This window comes from Perognathus longimembris, chromosome 15 (genome assembly GCF_023159225.1).
Source record: "Perognathus longimembris pacificus isolate PPM17 chromosome 15, ASM2315922v1, whole genome shotgun sequence".
In the NCBI taxonomy this organism is placed as follows: Eukaryota; Metazoa; Chordata; class Mammalia; order Rodentia; family Heteromyidae; genus Perognathus; species Perognathus longimembris.
In genome coordinates, this window is record NC_063175.1 from 47,295,897 (window position 1) to 47,315,710 (window position 19,814).

The 19,814-nt window shown below is 47.1% G+C and overlaps 1 protein-coding gene across 3 annotated transcripts in view; it reads left to right on the forward strand.

The window, feature by feature from the left end:
- Positions 1 to 19,814, forward strand: part of Nedd4l (NEDD4 like E3 ubiquitin protein ligase) — a 283,441-nt gene that overhangs the window by 94,855 nt on the left and 168,772 nt on the right. The window contains exon 1 of one of the 3 annotated variants that reach the window (XM_048363774.1): positions 14,466 to 14,495. The exons of the other annotated variants lie outside the window; for them this stretch is intronic. The gene's annotated coding sequence lies outside the window, so the exon portion shown is untranslated. Of the gene's footprint in view, positions 1 to 14,465; positions 14,496 to 19,814 lie in introns of those variants that run through there. 3 annotated transcript variants of the gene reach the window in all.

The window sequence follows — 19,814 nt, forward strand, 5'->3', positions numbered from 1 at the left end:
ACCCACAGGGCCTGGAGAGTCGTTCACTGGGCTGGCCATCCACGTACATCAATGGAAGTGCACATGCGTCATGACCGCTGGATGTCCTACCTTCCTTTACATGGACTGTCCAAATCCGTCCTGGTAAAGTACCACTGGGACTCTAGTTTGGATTTCAGAATGACAAAAAAAAATAAAATCATTCTGTTAGTATTGGCTTTGGGCCAGGAGTGGGATTCCTAGATATGTAATAGCTTCTTTTTCTTCTTGTGTCCCTCCTGGGGCTTGAACACAGGGCCAGGCGCTCTAGCTTGGCCTTTTTTTCCCTCAAGACCGATGTTCTACTTGAACAACTCCTCCTCCTCTTCCTCCTCCTCCTCCTCCTCCTCCTCCTCCTGCTCCTCCTCCTCCTCCTCCTCCTCCTCCTGCTCCTCCTCCTCCTGCTGCTGCTGCTGCTGCTGGTCCATTGGAGATAACCTCATGGGTTGGTCTACTTGAGCTGACTTTAAACTGGGATCCTTAAGATCTCAGCCTCCTGAGTAGCTGGCATGAGTCGCCAGCACCAACTATATATATATATATAGGCCAGTACTGAGGCTTGAACTTAAGACTTGAACACTGTCCTTGGCTTCTTTTTGCTCAAGGGTAGTACTACCTCTTGAGCCACATTGCCACTCCTGGCCTTTCCTATTTATGTGGTGTGGAAGAATTGAACCCAGGGCTTTGTTTTTGTTTTTGTTTTTGTTTCATTTCATTTATTTATTTTTGCCAGTCGTGGGCCTTGAACTGGGCTTTGTTTTTGTTTTTTTCATTTCATTTCATTTCATTTATTTATTTATTTTTGCCAGTCGTGGGCCTTGAACTCAGGGCCTGAGCACTGTCCTTAGCTTTTTTGCTCAAGGCTAGCACTCTGCCACTTGAACCACAGTGCCACTTCTGGCCATTTTCTATATATGTGGTGCTGGGGAATTGAACCCAGGGCTTTATCTATGGGAGGCAAGCACTCTATCACTAAGCCACATTCCCAGCCCCTTGCTATAGCTTTCCCTCTTTTCCTTCTTACTTTTAAAGCAGAAAGCTCAAAACACAGCTTATGAAACTTCTTGGATATGCATGGTGAATTTTAAATGAATGCAACTGTACAAATGTTTTGGTCTTAGAGAAATTTATCCTCACTGTTCTGTGCATAAAACACGTGACTAACAAACAAAATTGCACTGATTCACAGACAAGCAGATGTAGATACATAACTTAGTTTAGTGTGGTGAAAATATTGCCTGTTTCTGATAATGTTTAATAAGGAATCTGCAATGTGTAACTCCTCAGTAAATTATTAAAAGGGCTGGCATTCCTACTGTATAATACCAGCACGACTGATAAAAAGTATGCTTCCTGAACACTAGCATTCCTCAGGCACACAGGGAAGAATGGTCTGAGGAGGTTTCAAGGCCCAGTTGTACTTCTTTGCCTCTCTTGTTCCTGGCCCATTCTCGTGTGTCTACTTTGGCAGATGTGATCTGCGTGAAGATGCCCCAACTGAGGTCCTACAGGAGGGAAACAGAGGGGCATTTGGATGAGAAAAATCTTTCAAGTTTGGAAATGACTAAGTGCTATTGCAAAACGGGTGAATCTCCCAGGCCTATCCTAGTGTCTTCTTAAGTCACGGAACTGATTATGGAGAACATATGAGAATGTTCTCTCTTTTAGAGTGAGCCTGCCCAGTGTAGCGAGGGATCAGGGGCCTTGACTTGATGGAAGTGATTTCCTATGTTACAGAGCTAGTCCTGACGACAACAGTGTGCGCAGTATTTCCCCACAGTGGTGTCCCGAAACCTCGTGGGCTCTTGATGGTAACTCTATAGCCAAGCCATTTGTCCCCCACCTAAGCTTTCTGCATGGCACTTCCTAAGCCCGGGTGTTGACATTGGTCTCTTCCAGGATTTCAGCTCGTGTGGCTGGGAGCTGTGTCCTCAGCCCTTACTACAAATCCCACATTGCCTCAGTGACGCCAGGGTTGGAACTGTCACGTCCCTCACCGCACTCCCTGGGGTTTGGTGAAGGAGGGCTGGCTCGCGTGGGCCCATGGTGCAGGCTGCTCTACCTGCTAGGCTGAATGCCTTTCCCGCTGTGTGTTCTCCAAGTGATTTGCGCGAGCCCACGTGCTTCCGCTCTCATTTCCGTAACTTTTTGTTTCTCTTATCATCCTCCAGTTATTTTTAAGGTCCTAACTCTGTGTGTGTGTGTGTGTGTGTGTGTGTGTGTGTGTGTGTGTGTGTGTGTACACGTGCAAGTGTGCGTTAGTCTTGGAGCTTGAACCTAGGGCCTGGGCACTGTCCCTGAGCTCAAGAGTAGTTGCTCTACTTTGAGCCACAGAGCCATTTCTGACTTTTTGGCTGTTAATTGGAGATAAGAGTCTCACCAACGTCTCTGCCAGGGCTGGCTTTGAATCGCAGTCCTCAGATCTCAGCCTCCTAAGTAGTTAGGATTACAGGCGTGAGCCATTGGCGCTTGGCTCTTTTTTCCCTCTTTTTATTTTTATTTATTTTTATTTTTGCCAGTCCTGGGCCTTGAACTCAGGGCCTGAGCCCTGTCCCTGGCTTCTTTTTGCTCAAGGCTAGCGCTCTGCCACTTGAGCCACAGCGCCACTTCTGGCCGTTTTCTATGTATGTGGTACTGGGGAATCGAACCTAGGGCTTCGTGTATGGGAGGCAAGCACTCTTGCCACTAGGCCATATTCCCAGCCTCATCTCTCTCTCTTTAAAAAAAGAAAAACTGTTTGCAGGTATAAAACTATTTGTGATGCTATAAGCACTCTACTGTTGAACTACATCCCAGCCCTTGGTGTTTTAGTTTTTTTGTTTTGTTGTTGTTGTTGTTGTTTTGAGACAGGATCAGACTATGCAACCTGGGATGGCCTTGAACTCAGTTCTTCTACAGGCTCCTGAGTGCTAGAATTATAGGCATACACCACTAACCAAGCTCTGCTTCACATTCTTTACACGTGCTATAAATCCTAACATAGAAGTTCTCCATAAAGTGCCCGTCACATTGTTTTGAGGTCCTCCTAACTTTAAGGTTAACATAGGTGCCATTATTTTTAAGGAAAACCCCACTTTTAGGCCTTGCCTGTGTAGAGCAAGTTCTGCTCAGGTGTATTGGGGAGTTAGAGCTCCCTCTGGTGGCCAGACCGCTTGGTGCATTTTTATTTTAGATCTGGAAATCCGTTAATCCATCGGGTTATTTTTTTAAAAGGAAAATATACATTCAGATCGGTTTTTGAGAGATAGTCAAATAATTTTCAAGTAGTGACATAGAGAAAAAGAGTCACTGTACCTTAAGAAGTTTCTAGTTTCCACCTAGTTGAGTTTTGAAGTAAGGTATGACATACTATTTACACATAATTTCCTCTTTTTCTGTTTCTTTTCTCTGCTACATACTTTTGTAAAATGTTAGGATCATCAAAATAAGATGACATACACTTAAAAGGAGTAATTATCTGAAAAAATGGAATTTTTCACACTACCTTCCAGTATAGTCCCATAGGCAGAATAAGTTGGAATCTATTTTTTTTTTTTTTTTTTGGCCAGTCCTGGGCCTTGGACTCAGGGCCTGAGCACTGTCCCTGGCTTCTTTTTGCTCAAGGCTAGCACTCTGCCACTTGAGCCACAGCGCCGCTTCTGGCCGTTTTTTCTGTATATGTGGTGCTGGGGAATCAAACCTAGGGCCTCGTGTATCCGAGGCAGGCACTCTTGCCACTAGGCAATATCCCCAGCCCTGGAATCTATTTTTATGTTCAACTTTTAACAAATTACAACTTCAGTGCTTTTTCAGATTCCTTTAAGGAAAAGGTTTTCCTAGACTGACATTTCTCTTCTTTGTCACCATCTCTTTCTCCTCCTTCTCTTCTTCTTCTTCTTCTTCTTCTTCTTCTTCTTCTTCTTCTTCTTCTTCTTCTTCTTCTTCTTCTTCTTCTTCCTCTCTCCTCCCTCTCCCTCTCCCTCTCTCTCTCTCTCTCTCTCTCTCTCTCTCTCTCTCTCTCTCTCTCTCTCTCTCTCTCTCTCTCCCTCCAGAGTTAGAATTCAGGGCTTTATACTTGCCCAGCTGTAACGCTACCATTTGAACCATACCTCCAGTGTGGCTTTTGCTGGTTATTTAGAACGTAGAATCTCATGGCCTTTTCTGAGCTGGTTTTGAATCGATGTGATCCACATCCCAGCTCGCTCAGTAGTGAGGATTATAACTGTGAGCTACTGGTGCCTAACTAGACTTAACAGTCTTAATATAGAAAAAGCAATATTGCTATAAATAGCTGCCTATCTATATGTTAATTAAGGGAAATGGTATGGTTTATCTCCAAAGTATTTACATTTAGCTTTGGAATTAAAAAAATAATTTCCTTTACATATGGCTCTGAAGTTGTAGGAGGCTTTTGTACTCTAGAGAATCTAATTAAGCAATCTGCTACTAAAAAAAAATGAAAAGACTCAGGAGAAGATAGAAAGGTCTTGGATATTATTTTCTATTTCCAGCTTTTCCATGTAGCTAACTTAGCTGTGATGTTTGTAGAACACGTTAATTTTCCACATGGGTCAAAAAACGATCCTCGGAGAATAAATAGCAGCAAGAGTTTTATCATTTCTTTTTCAGTGGAAGCTTTCCTAACTTTTTCTCTCTGGTGCTCTTGAGTAGTGTGGTTTGTGCCTTGACCAAGGCTTCCCAGAGTCAGGGAGTCCGTGGAATCTTGTCCGTATCCCCCAAGTGACAGCAGCACAGGATTTGAAATCAAGTACTGCCTCACAGGCCTGTCAAAAGTGGGGCAGGCTTTGCCCGTTGGTCTATGCATTTTGAAATAGAACCCATCCCTTCTGCGCGTGCGCGCGCGTGTGTGTGTGTGTGTGTGTGTGTGTGCGCGAGCGTGTGGTGTTGTTCCCAGCTGTGGCTGATCGTGTTACTGTCTTGGGGAAGGTTGTGAATGCTACTGGCAGGGCCCGAGGTTGACTTGACACAAGTTGCATGCATTCAAGACACCAGCTAGAGCGCCAGCAGGAGAAAGAGGCCTCTCTTCTGTTCTCCTCCCCCCCAGAAAAGAGACCAGGCCATCGCGATTGGAGGTGGGGGAGTGGCGGGCGTGGCGGGGGGGAAGCTTTAAAAGACTCCCCTAGGTTAAAGGAAGTGGGACTTGTGTTTTGCAGTCTTCACTGTGTCCTGTACTGCTGGGAGGGGTTTTAGAGGGGTCCCCTGGTGTCTGGTGGGGAGGTCCGCACTTGAGGTCCCTCCCCTGCTTCCGGCCAGCAGCCCACAGAGGCTGGGAACCCCTCTCACAGGCCATGGCAGGCGCATGGTGTGTGTGTGTGGGGGGGGGGTGTCCTGCAGAAGTTTCCAGAGACCCGCCCCATCAGCACCTGAAGTTGTCCTGAAAGATTCCTGCAGCGCAGTCCAGAGCGGTTTGCTCGTGCAGGGCTGGATTTGGGAGTGCGATTCTGGAGCCCAGCTTCTGCTCCCTCTCCTGCAGTGGCAGCCTCTCTGCAAGGGCGCACACACACACACACACACACACACACACACACACACACGAGGGGACACACTCGGCTTAGCACCAGCAGTGCACAGCCCGAGCCACCGTGCTCCTACTGCTGAGCAACCAGCACAGGTTCCCGCAGAAGGAAGTGGGGGCTGGGTGAGCGGCAGCCTGCTCTTCCCCCTCGCCTCCTCGTGGGGAGCCTAGAGCTTAGCCACGTCTCTGGAACTGGATTCCAGAAGCATCTGTCTCTCTTCCCTATGAGCCATCTTGAAACGAAACCGTCTTCCTCAAGTTTTCTTATTTTTTTTTTGGTTGGCGTTGTTTTGCGGTACTGGATTTGAACTCAGGGCCTCCCACTCACCAGGCAAGTACTTGGCCATGGAGGAAGACCTAATTTCCTTCCTATATAATGATATTCAGGAAGACAGACGAGCTAATGGCAAAATGATCCTCAGGGACCGTGAGCGGGCTAGCCCTGGGTAAAGGGAGTCCCAGCGGCTGTTAAACAAAGGGAGGTAGTTAGCCTCCTTTAAGAGGAAAGATACAGCCATTAAAATGCCAATAAAATATAGCATTTCCAGCCCTTAGGGTCTAGGTGTTCATCGCGTTCTGCTGACGGGGAGTATGACGGGGGTATGAGGGAACTCACACGCGTGAACTGCGGTTGGCGGGCGTGTTAGTGGGCACTGCCGGCCTTGTACAACCTCATCCGCATCGTAAGTGCCCGCCCTCTAGGGCCCAGCGGGGCCTAGTCCGTCAGTCTGTCCCACAGACACGCACTGTGTGCGGTGCTAGACAGACAAGACTTCACCGTCCCCGCTTAGTTGCGGGGCCCTGGGTTCAGAGGGCAGCTTCCTTCCTCTCCCCTTCCCCTTGTGAGCTTCAAAGCTACTGCGTTGCCGGGCCTGTTACCCTCGGAACTCAGGAGGGAGAGATCTGAGGATCACAGCTCGAAGCCAATCCAGGCCAGCCAGAGGGGGAGACTCGGTACCCCCAGCCATGATTGAAAAAGCTAGAGGATAGCATCCAGGCCCTGAGTCCATGTTCCAGGACCAATAAAAACAACAACAACAAAACCCAACATTGCTGCTGGGGTCTTACTCAGGTGGCCTAGAGCAAGACAAGGGTGGGTATCTGCATGAGGGGAAACTGAGTCGGACAAGCTGCTTGTGACCCCCTGAGGAGCCCACATCTGGTCTTGTCTCCCCCTCCCTGTGGCCCGGCCTGGGCTTCCAGGCACCTCAGAGTTCATGGGGCCCAGCCCGGCCTCCCTCTGCAGTGTTGTGACTTCTGGGCCCACAGTCAGTGCCCTTCCCCTTGCCAATGACATCGCGTCGGTGGGTGTGGTCTGCACCGGCCTGCTGGCCTCTAGGGCCTGTTTCTGAAGAATGGAAGATGTTATACAGGAGAAGAAAGTCTCTTTCCCCAAGTCATCAGTATCTGTTATTCTTGCAAATGAGGGAATTCTCTGTAATAAAAATGTCTGCAGCGGGGCTAAGCCCCTTCCAGTCTGTTTGTGTGGCCAATAGAGGCAGGGAGTTTTTTTAAAAAAATTATTATTATTATTATTTGGCTTCTATTCAGCCTTGCTGACTCGAATCAGAAACCAAGCTTGACCTTCTCTTCCTGCTCCCTTTGGTGTGCAGCTAGACTGAGAACAAAAGCAGGTTCTTTCACCTGTCCAGGGCCCCAGACAAGTAAAAGGGGCCCTCCCTGGGCACCCCCCCCCCCATTCTGGATGGCGCACAGAAACCTTTATCCTCTTCTGATTCGCAGTCAGCAGCTGACACCTCCTGGGAATCTTTCAGATTATTCTCTAAAGAAACCATTCTCCTGCAAGTGCCTATTTTTAGACTTTATAAAGCCCACATCAGATTTTTTTTTTTTTTGCTGCCTTTCTCTCTCTTTCTCTCCCCCTCTCTCTCCTCTAAGCCTGCTGTTTGAAAGGCAGCAGGCTCTTTTGTCTTTAAAGTTCAACATGGGCTGACTTCTCAGCCTGGGAACACTCTGGGGAGTTTTCTTCTCTCATTCTAACCAAACTCCCCAAACCACCGGTCATAACCTTTACCCAGAGGAGGAGAGCGAGAGCTCAGTCGTAGGGCCGGGGGAAGAAAATATCTCCCCAAGCCACAATCCCCGAGTGAAATGAGCCTCAGGTATGAATTGCTATGTCCTAAGACTTGATTTGCTCTAGGCGCCTGGAACCAGTTCTGCCATCCGGGTGGCTGTCCGGGTGGCTGTCGGGATTCCCAGCAAGCACCTCCGACGGTTTCTCTTGAAAGGAGCTGGCAGCCATGAGGCCCTCAAGAGGATTAAGGTGTTGACTGTCTCTTGGTCAGCTGGGGATAATTTCTTCTTGGCCCAGTGGTTTGGCTCCTTTCTTCACATGAACCCCTGGCTGTCACTACCAGCAATCCTGTGACTTTAAAGGCAGAAAATAAGGAAAGAAAACCAGCCAACAGCGGTAAGGGTAGCGGTCGTTGTTTTCTTTGCTTTCCTCATACTTCCCAACCTTCCTTCCTCACTTCCGTCTACCGCATTGGGGGTCATACTGCAAAAGTCAAGAATCCTGTGGTTTTTACTGCCATTGAGTAGAACTTTAAGAACTCCTAGGTTTAAGAACTTAAGCGTAGAAGTATATAGAATTCCCTTAAAAATAAAAACTCTCAACAACACTTGAGTATTGTGTTAGGCAACACAAAAAATACGCTGGGCTCCAGTGGCTCACGCCTGTAATCCCAGCTACTCAAGAGGCTGAAATCTGAGGATCATGGTTTAAAGCCAGCCCGGGCAGGAAAGTCCATGAGACTCTTTATCTCCAGTTAACCACCAGAAAAAGCCAGAAGTGCAGCTTTGGCTCAAGTGGGTAGCACACTAGCCTCAGGCAAAACTTCTCTGGGACAGCTCCCAGGCCTTGAGTTTAAGCCCTAGACTAGCGAACACACTTTAGCATTTGTCCCAAAGCAATAGTGCAGGATGTATTATTATATCCTTATGTATTCCAGAGATTTACAAACACACATCCAAGGGTTGGATATCTAACTGCCTATCCTTAGATATTGAAAGAATTAATTGTAGGGATAAAGCACCAGAACAGTCAAAAGAAGGGGCAGGGAATGTGGCTTAGTGGTAGAGTGCTTGCCTAGCGTGCATGAGGCCCTGGGTTCGATTCCTCGGTACCCTATAAACACACAAAAAAATTAAAGAAAAATTGAAATAACTTTTTAATCTTATTATTTGATCTTCCTCCCCTTCTTTTAAGATGTACATAATACAGAAACAGACCAGCTGAAAACATTTATTTATGTATTTATGAGGCAGAATCTTGCCGTGCAGGCTGGGCTGGCTTTGAACTCCCTGTGTAGCCCAGGCTGGTCTCCAACTTGTGATCCTCCTGCTTCGCTCTCCCAAGTACTTGGATTCCAGTCACACATGCTGCTTCGCCTGGCTGGGAAAGGGTATATGAATGCTCTGAAGTATTAGCACTAGCATCTTCTCTAGATATTTGTGTGTATTGTTTTCCTGTGAATAATGTATAGTTCTGTAATGGATCTTAACCCAAAGGCCAAGAAGTGATTAAATCTATGTTGCTATTGCAATAATTGGAAAAAGGTTGGTGTTTGGTTTAGAGGGTTGTTAAACCGTATCTACTTACTCGAGTGAAAACTTGGGCTTTGTACCCATATCTGGGGTCTTGGTCCTGTTATTTCTATCCCATCCGCTACCTTCAGTAGGAGATGAGGACGAGAGCTTCTGCTGTCACTGCTCTGAGTGGACCACTGGCTGATCACTCCCGAGATGTTTAAATGCCACTCGTGTCCCTGAATAGTGGGCTGGGGCGTCTATAGGAGAGGCACTCGTGATGTTGTGTCCTCTGGCATGTAAGAAGTTGTTCTTTGCAGTGAATGAAATAATGGAGCATGTTGAGAACTGTGTTGCAGCGAGGGAAGCTCTGAGCTCAGGGCCTGATTCCGGGGGTGCTGGTATTTCACAGTTCAGAGGCTGCTTCGGTTTATTTGGTTCACGGAACTGAGGCTGGCTGAAGGCTGGCTCCGGTAGAATTAGTAAATTCCTAAGGAAGACTTGGGGCCTTATTAAAGAGCCGCTTAAAAGTTTACTGGTGCTGGGAATATGGCCTAGTGGCAAGAGTGCTTGCCTCCCATACATGAAGCCCTGGGTTCAATTCCCCAGCACCACATATAGAGAAAATGGCCAGAAGTAGCACTGTGGCTCAAGTGGCAGAGTGCTAGCCTTGAGCAAAAAGAAGCCAGGGACAGTGCTCAGGCCTGAGTCCAAGCCCCAGGACTGGTCCCCCCCCCCCCAAAAAAAAAGTTTACTGGTGAGACAGGCTTCTTACAAAACAGTCATATTCAGCTGGAACTTGACATGGGGTCAGAGTGCCAAATGATATGTGAATAGAACAATGGTTGAAGTGTCTGAAAGGTGAAGCCGGGGTCTCATCAGGAAACCAGGGTGGCACTGTGGTTGACAGATGGATGGTAGTAGCCTGATTCATATTTGTTGATAAAATAGCATTTGTGTTGGCATTCCAAACCTAAATACACGAGTCTGGACCATAAAACTGCCAGACAAAGAGTTACACCTCAACACGTGTATGCTTGAAACCAAGAGGTTAAAGAACCTCTTTAAAGAGGTTCAGGAACACAAATGATTTGTCTGAGTCTTACTATACAGCTGACTGCCTGTATCGTGTGCTGTTAACATAATAACAAGAGAGAATGCAAGGGTGTTTGTTGTATATGGCAGAGGTTAAGATGATAAATTGGAGCCAGCTTGTGGTGGGGCATGCCTGTAATCTAAGAATTCTGGGGGTGGAGGCCAGAAGATTGAAAGTTTGAGTTGCAGGCCAGCCTGGATCATGAGACACTGTTAAAAAAAAACAACAACTGAAAAATAAAAGTTAAGGCAGGTTCTCAGGTCTTCTCATTCCTTCCTGTTTAGTGTTTGTATCAGGCCCTCGACAGTTTGCCACACTCTGATTCTTACATGATTGCCCCAACTTGCTTTTCATGCTTCAGATTTTCCTGCCTTGCAGAGAACAAGCATCATTGTGTCCTGTTACTCTAATTGGTAGTACTGTGGCCCTTGGGTCACTCGTGTCTGTCTTTTCCAGTCCAATTTAGAAGCCATCCTCTCGAGTTGAAAGCTACTTTGAAAGGTGATGTACAGGGACAAAAAGACCAGAGTTGTGGGACTCCAGGAATTTATCATCACAGTTATAGGCCATAGATTTCCAGGCTTCTTTCTTTATTCATTTATATGCCAGTATTGGGGCTTGAACTCAGGGCTTGGGGACTGTCACTGAGCTTTTTGCTCAAGGCTGGTGCTCTACCACTTGAGCTACAGCTCCACTGTGGGCATTTTGCTGGTTAATTGGAGATAAGAGTCTCACAAACTTTCCTACCCAGGCTGGCTGCAGACTGCAGTGCTCAGATCTCAGCTTCCCAGGCATGAGCTACTGGTACCTGGTCATAAATAGGTTTTAGACATAAAGAGTTTTCTTTTTGCCTGCTTGGCTTCATTTCTGTTCGTGGTAAACATTTGAAGTTGGATGTTGTTATGTTCTAGTCCAGCCTGTATGGCCTTGGATATATATGCACTTGTGATTAAATGGCAAGGTTTTTTTTTAAAAAAAGCACAGAGGCTAAGAAGAAAACAAGGTCAGGATATAGATGAATGTTCTGGGGAGCAAGGAGGTTTGGGTGTGTGGGTGGTATTTTTTGACAATCTATTTTATAGATGAGTAATTCTTTGGACTATTTTATATGTAGGCATATACAACTGATTGGAAGGCAGAAAACACTGAAGTTTAGCTCTTGAGTTATTCTAGCATGTGCTTACACTAACTATAAATGAGATTCGTGTCTGTGTGTGCACACGCGTGCACATGTGTGTGCGCACGCACTCCAGTACTGGGCTTGAACTCAGGGACTGGTTGCTATCCCCGAGCCTTTTGGCGTAAGGCTAGTGCTCTACCACTTGAGCCACAGCTCCGCTTCTGGCTTTTTGGTGGTTAATTAGAGATAAAAGTCTCAGGATTTTCATGCCAGGCAGGTTCTTCAAACCATGATCCACAGATCTCAGCTTCCAGAGTAGCTAGGATTATAGGCATGAGCCACTGGCACCTGACCATATAAATAAGATTCTTAATTGTACAGTTGTAAATAATATACTGGAGGAACGAGGTTAAAAAATGGAACTTTTCACAAGCCAGCATTTCTGATAATGCCTCTCTTCTGTTACTCTCCAAGCAAGTGCTGCTACCTCAGTAGAAAGATTTGCAGCTGGGCACAGCTGCCGGCAAAGCCCTTACTGTATTCTTCTCTGTAGCCCATTAGAAACCACAGTCATGTATCGTGTAAGAGACAATCCCAGTGATTCCACTTAAATAGGAATTTTCCAAATTCTTTCTCTGTGTGCTCTGATAATTCTCCCTCAGACTTGAGAGCCGGTTGGAACTGGTGTGTTTCAGGTTAGCTGAAGGCTTGGGAGGAGAGAAGGGATTGGGAACGTTGCCTTGAATATTAATTTCTGCACTTTCTGCAATACAGATTGATATAGGAACAACTTAACTCACCAAAGTCTTACTGGTCAGGGCCCAGTTCTAAGAGCTCTCTCTTTTCTGTTTCCTGGGTCTTCAGCTGGTCTCTTCTCTGGATTGGCCTTGTATTTTTCAGTAGTGTTGGTTCTGTCTTTAGGAGGTAGAATACTACTGTGTGCTTTGATAGTTTAGTTTTTATAACTACGTCCCCAGATGTTAGGTGGGGAACGGAGGTGAGTAGGGAGAAAAAGAACTTTGAGGGCTGGGGATATAGCCTAGTGGCAAGAGTGCCTGCCTCGGATACACGAGGCCCTAGGTTCGATTCCCCAGCACCACATATACAGAAAACGGCCAGAAGCGGCGCTGTGGCTCAAGTGGCGGAGTGCTAGCCTTGAGCGGGAAGAAGCCAGGGACAGTGCTCAGGCCCTGAGTCCAAGGCCCAGGACTGGCAAAAAAAAAAAAAAAAAAAAAAGAAAAGAACTTTGAAATGCCTGTGGGAAAATAATGAAGGTTGGCAATTAGATCTGGTGGGAAAGAATGAAGGCTGTCCTTGACTAGCCCAACTTAGGGGTCATCGTAGATGTGATAAAGCAGGAATTCCATGGTCTGCCTCTTGGGAGAGCAGACTCTTCTGCAATGTGCAACAGCCATCACTAGATGGCGATGATGGCCTCTTGGCCCAGGCGAGACTGTGGATCTCCTCCAATGGAAGGTCATTACTGGAGCATGAGCATGGTGTTGAGTGGGTAGGGGTAGCTCATCCCTTATTAAAGAGTTTTATTATCGGTTAGCTGTGAATCCTATTATAAGAAATAATTGCCTATAAAAAGGAAGAATTTAGAAAAAGTCTTGACACCGTTACGTGTGGGCTCTTTTTTTTTTCCCCCAACTTTTATTTATTTGTTGGTGTTGGTTCTGGAGCGTGAACTCCGGGACTTGTGCACTGTCCCTGAGCCTTTTCAGTCAAAGCTGGAGCTCTATTACTTGAACCACAGCTCCACTTCCAGCTTTTTGCTGGTTAATTGGGGGAGATAAGAGCCTCATAGTCTTTTTTGCCCGGGCCAGCTTCTAACATCAGTCTTCAGATGGGAGCCTCCTGAGTAGTTAGGGTTACAGGTGTGAGCCCCAGTGTCCCGCTAGCGGGGCCAGTGAGGCTTCATGTCTTGACAGGGCTTGGTTTGAGGATTGGCATGGGGTCTGTGTCCCTTTGACCACTGTATTCAAAGCTCACTTTTAAAATGGCTTTCTAAACCTGTTGGAGACATGGATAAAGAGGGGAGGAAGTAGGAGAAACATCTGCTGATGTCGGACATGCAAGAGGTCAGTTCTTTGGGTAGTGATGTTGGGCGTGGAACACCGGTTGGTGCAGTGGGAGGGAGCTGTAGTTGAAACAGTTCGGTGGTTTAGCACCACCAGCTCCTGAGGTCTCAGCTCAGTCAATATGAGGAGGGCAAAGGCATCTTGATTGTGGTGATGGACGCTGGTCTGCAGAGCAAATACCTCATTCCTCAGGACAAGGTGGGCCGGAGGTCCCAGGGCTCCCGGGAAGAACCCGAGGGTGCCACAGGTTCTAAAACTTGCTCAGCATCACCAAACTAGTAAGCTGCTGTAGACAGACCCAAAGCTGGTCTTGGCTGATGAGAATGTAGCCGTGTTCCATATTTGTTAGGGACACAGAGAAAACGATTCTGAGGACTCCCCTTAGTCCCTGAATGCTTTCTTCCTAATACATTGGCATACACATTTAGGGAAGGCTGGCTTTTCTCTTCAAAAAGAGACATTCTGAATGGCTGGGGGACTACTCCTTAGGTTTCCAGGGTCTGGGGCAGCCTGTGTAGGCACCCTTCTTCTTGCTCACTTTCATAATGTTAGGTGTGGGGGGGTGGGAGGGAGGGGTGGGCTCAGCCGTGTTGTGTGGCTGTGCTTTGAACTCCTTTTCTCTCTGCTGTGTGTGTGTGTGTGTGTGTGTGTGTGTGTGTGTGTGTGTGTGTGTGTGTGTTGAATCTATAAAGTTCCTCCCGTAGTCATTGGCTGGGCTGCCCCCTCCCGAGCCGTTTCTCTCTTCCCCACATTTGAATTTGCTTCTGATGTGAGAAAGGCAGGCAGGCAGGCATCAGCAGCCTCTGCCAGCCCAGGCAGGCAGGCAGGCAGGCAGGCAGGCAGGCAGGCTTCAGCGTACCCGGCCCTCCGCAGCTTGAGCTTGCCCGGTGGGTGGCTGGCTGAGCAGTGAGAGGCCCTACCTGGGCGGTAGCGGCTGAGCCGATCCCGCCCCTTCCCCGGCCCCACCCTCCGCCCGCCCCTGGCTGTGGATCACCTGTGGGGAGCCGGCAGGCCCAGATTCCTCTCGGGCTCTTGCTGTTGTTAGGGGAGACAGACCAGCCATCTGCACACACAAGACCAGCCTGCCTTCTCTCTCCCTCTGCCGTGGATTTGGTAAGTACCACCACGGGCTCCCGTTTATTATTCTTCCTGCTGGCTCTGTGAATACCACCAAGGGAATGTTCTTTTATCCTGGAGCCATGGACTTTAACCTATATATGCCAGAATGGGCATGGATGGGAGGTGGGCACTTCGTGAACTTGCTTTTTTTTTTTTTTTTTTTAAATATGCCCTTTACACATTTATGTTTTTCTTTGGTATGCTTCCAGAGTCAAAAGGTAGGCAGTACAAAATGTGAATGACTCAGGTGTGTAACCTCTAGTTTTGTTGGAAACCTGTTTTCACTGTTAGTGCATTGAAACATTCTTATACCCAGAACGCTCCGGTGCCTCCGCCAACCTCCTGTATGAACAAATTATGGCATTTGTCATCTCTGTGTTCCTGAAAAATGTCAAAAAAAAATAGACACACTGAAGGGATCTGCCATGCAGAACTCAGAAATTTGCTACAAAAATTCCAGGTGAAATGAGGACAGGTCTTGTATTTAATATGATTTTTTTTTCTTCTTTTTAGACTTTACTATGTATTGGGCTAATTTGAAGCATGTAGGTCACCAGTGGCCAGGTTCTACCTCTTATTGTTTAACAGATACCTCCGGGATATGCAGACCTGCCCCGCTAGTGTGATCCCTTTACAGGAAATGCTTGCTGACGGTCACGTGATGCCTCACTTGACTCTTCCCATGTGTTCTCCGATTTAATGATTTTGCTCTTATATGGATAGACAGCCAGTTAGGAACTTGAAAAGAACAAGCTATGGAGTACCTGCTACCTGGAGGGTTATTCCTTTGCCTTCTCTCATGCTCTTCAGTTTCCAAAACCTAGAAACTTCTACTTCCTTTGGGAGAAAGTAGAACAGGTACTTTTATTTCCTTTAAGTCAGAAGGGACTTGGGTAAATGTCATTAAGTAGCACAAGGCCACGGATTTTCTAGAATCGGCTGTCTTCCCATTGGACACAGTTCGTGCCAGCAGGGACAGTGTATGTAGCTCTCCTTTTCTCCTACTGCTTATGTATTTATTTTTACTTCAGCCACAAATTATGCTCTATGGCTAATCACATAATTTGAGGACAATTGAATTATGTAATGCTGGATGGAAAACCAGGGCCATGAGGCATTGTTGGGCCATTCTGTAAACAATGAGGAAGTCTCAGGCTGCCTTTGCCAAAGGCTGAGCCAGGAGCCCCGAGTGTTTCTGAGTGGTGGAGGAGGAGATGGAGAGGAGAAGGAAGGATAACAGAAAGAACTTTTGCCCACAATCTTCCAAACCATGGCCACTTACAATGTCTCATAGTGAACTGCTGACCCCTGTTGTCCTGATGGGGTGTCTGGTTGGCCTTGCTAACTGGATCCTTACACGCGGAGGAGATAGCCGAGCACGTTCATCCTTATGAGGAAGGAATGGGCCATTCTTTCTGTGCCCGATTTGGAATTGAGAGCCACTTCCTTTAAAGGAGATCATTGCGCACCATACACCTTTCCTTACCTGTAAACTGCTTTGCACAGGAGGCAGCAGGCAAACGGTTATCTGGAAGCAGAAGGAACAAAATAAATCCAGGGGAAGAGGAAGCAATGCGCACCTCTCCCGAGGTTGTCCCCAGTTGGTTTTGCTCCTGCTTCATTTCTGATATCCCCTTCTTCTCTTGGCATAGCCCAAATGGTATGTTTGGCCACATTTTTTTTTTTTCAACCTGTGAATGGCCTCCCCTCTTGCCAAGAGACCTGAGCACCCGGTTAATGATCTTTCAAGAAACTGATTCTAGGTCTTGATTAACATTGCACTTGTTTGGGACTGCCCAGGCTGGACTCCGCCATCTTCCTCCAGTTGGGATTTCTTCCCAGCCATTCTGCTGCCCACCTGTAGGAACTGGGCAGAGCTGGTTCTCTGGTTTTGTGCTCTTGCCCTTGCTGGAATTTGAACTAGGTCAGACGAGGAGGAACTTCCGAAGGCAGTGGCTTCTCTCCGGTGTGGGATCCAGGTGGCTTGTGGTCCTGAAATCCATAGGCCTTCTGGGGAGCCTGCCCTGGGGAGCTGCCGGGCCCCCCCTTTTCCCCTTTCTTCCAAGTGGCAGCGGCCATGGTGTTGGGGGTTTTGGGTTTCCCAGCCCCGGGTGAGAGCTGTCCAGATCTCTTTCAGCCTCCCTAGCAACCATCTGCTGTTGTCCCCGTACCCTTTGGCCCTTCTCTCAATGGAAGGTCTGTCTGTATGGCTGTGCAGTCAAACCCATGTGGCAGGTAGAATTCGCTCTTTCTTCTGACCTAAATTTGTAGTGATGGTTGCTGCACAGTCAAATGAATACCAAAAAGAAAAAAAAAAAAAAAGATAAACAGATTCCTTAGTCATAAAAGTGCTAGGTGCCAGGTACCTGGTGACTCATGCCCGTCATTCAGGTTACTCAGGAGACTGAGATCGGAGGTTCCTGGTTCAAAGGCAGAGGCAGCCAGCCAGAGCAGGCATAGATGAGAGATTCTTCTCTCCAATCAACTAGCAAAAAGCTGGAAATGAAGGTGTGGCCCAAGGGGGGAGGGAAGTTGAGCGTCATCCTTGAGTGGAAAAAGCCAAGCAAGAGTTCAAGTCCCCAGTATCAGTGCATGTGTACATACACACACACACACACACACACACACACACATCAAGAGAGAGAGAATAGTGGCTATTTTTGTGACTTTTAGGGGACAAAGTTGAGGAAAATAATTGAATGGGACCAATATGCAATCCACTCCTTTTCCCTTGGGAACTTCTCCATCTTGTTTAGCGGCCAAATGTGGAAGTATTCCTTTGTACTCTACCCTCACTTCTAAAAGTAGAATGACAGATAAGAAATCTGGGGAGACTGGCTCTATGCTTCCTAGGGGCACCTTTCTTCCTCCCTCGCCTTCATTTTATTTTCCAGAGTGGGTACTCTTTTTATGGTGGGTGGCCGGAAGAGTCTCAGGCAGTGTGGTCCTCGGGGCGGGTTGTGGGTGGTTTGGGGGTCCGCCGTGCTCATGAGCTGCCCAGGTTTCTATCCCTCGCCTGGCTGGTTTGGCCATTGGCAGTAGGCTGTGATGTTACTTCTAGAATCCTGCATGGATAGGACTGAGTATGATTTGGACTCTGAATTCTTTGTGTCTAGGGAATTATTAAATCTAAATGGTATATTTATTGTTTAGTACCGATTAATTAAAACAGGAAGGGAAAGGTATGACTTTGTTTCCTGGGGCTTTCTTTCCTGATGATGTGTTCTGAGACAAATACTGATCCATGTGGCTGAATAAAAGGGTTTTACAAATAGGCATTTCATCCATACGCAAGTCTTATTAATGGATACACACATCATGAATTTTTTAAAAGCAGTGGTTCTCGATCTGTGTGTCCTCCCAGGGGCATTTGGCAATATCTGGAGACGCTTTTAGTTGTCACAGTTTGTGGGGAATGGGGCTGGTGGGCGAGTAAGCAGGTGCTACTGGCACCTCGTGGGAGGCCCAGATGCTGCTCTGCTTCGCCTAGTGCTTCCTGCACACAGGTATCGAGTCTGAAGGTCAGCACTGCTGAGGCAGAATAGCTCCGCTATGAGGAATGTAAAATAAGCCAGGTGCCAGTGGCTCACACCTGCAATCCTAGCCACTCAGGAGGCTGAGATCTCAAGGTCCTGGTGTAAAGCCAGCCTGGGCAGGAAAGTCCATGAGACTCTTATCTCCAGTTAACCAGCATAAAGCCACAAGTGGAGCTGTATGTAACTCAAGTGGTAGAGAGCTAGCCTTGAGCAAAAGAGAGCTGAGGGACGGAACACCGCCCCTCAGTTTGAGCCCCCAAGTACTGTCACCAAGACAACAAGATGAGTGTACATAATAAACATCTTAGGAAATTTGAACTCTCTAGGTAGCCTATCCATAAGTGATAACAACTATATATGTATATAAATATACATATATACACCACTATATATAGGTACATATATATGTATTTATTTAATTTTTTGACACAAAACTGCTCAGTTGAGCCTCACTTTAAAAAAAAAAAATAATGTAGAGCTGGGTGCCAGTGGCTCACGCCTGTAATCCCAGCTACTCAGGAGGCTGAGGTCTGAGGATCGCAACTTGAAGCCAGCCCAGGCAGAAACTACTCAGAAAAGGCCAGATGTGGAGCTGTGACTCAAATGGTAGGGCACTACTAGCCTTGAGCATAAAGAGGCTCAGGGACAGTACTCAGGCCCTGAGTTCAAGCCCTAGGACCAGGAAAAACAAAAGAACAAAACACCTGGTGGACCAAAAAAAAAAAAATTGATGGCGTTTACACACGTGTAAATAAAAATTTAAGGCAATAAAATACCTTTCAAATGATTGGCAAAGTCCCTTATTTGAACCTAGCTAATAATAGTTATTTCACATGCCTCCCCCTTTTGTATTGTGCTGGAGTTGGGGTTTGAACTCAAGGCCTGGGTGCTGTCCCTTAGATTTTTTTTTTGCTCAAGCCTAGCACTGTGCCACTTGAGCCACAGCTCTGCTTTGAGGGTTTTTGCTGGTTAATTGGAAACAGGAGTCTCACAGACTTTTCTGCCTGGATTAGCATTGAATTGCAGTCCTCAGATCTCAGCCTCCTGAGTAGCAAGGATGACGGGCCAGTGGTGCCCCTCCTTTCCCTCTCTCCCTCCCTTCCTCCCTCCCTCCCTTCCTTTTTTGGGGGCCGGGGGGTTCTTAATTGGGAACCTGAGGTCCTGTGCATCCTAGGCAAGCGCTCTGTCCATGAGCACACCCTCAACCTCCTCCTAGTAGTTTTCCAGCTGCCTGGAGGAGGAGCAGGGCAAGCTCTGCCTTGCTCTCCTTGGCTATCCACCTTGCTCTACCTTGGCTGTGACTAGCTGCCACCGGGTCCCTCAGTGGGCCCGCACTGAGTTCACCATCTCTGTGCTGTGTGGATGGATAGTTGCAGATCTGCTGAGGCTGAAGGTAGGATGAGATCTCAGTTCATTTAGCCTCGCATGTTCCCTATGGAGATCAAAGAAACCAGCCTAGAAAGGTTAGCTCAAGGGTTCTAATTCACTCCGTCGGCAGTTTCTTTCTCATTTGAGTTCTTCGGGAAACTTTGCCTGTTTAATTAATTCACTGTTCAGTTAATCATGTACTCATTTCTGACACCTCTCATTGTCACCCTGCCTTGCTCTCTGAAATCTTCCAGACTTCTTGACTCCTTAATTAGATTAAAGTAACTTTGGAGATGGGATAATGGCTTCTAGGCTTTTGGGCCCCCCTAGTTGCCAGAGAAACATTCAGTCAGTTTCAGATCCAAGAACATACGTGTGGATCTGATTTACTGTCACCACGCTTGACCTG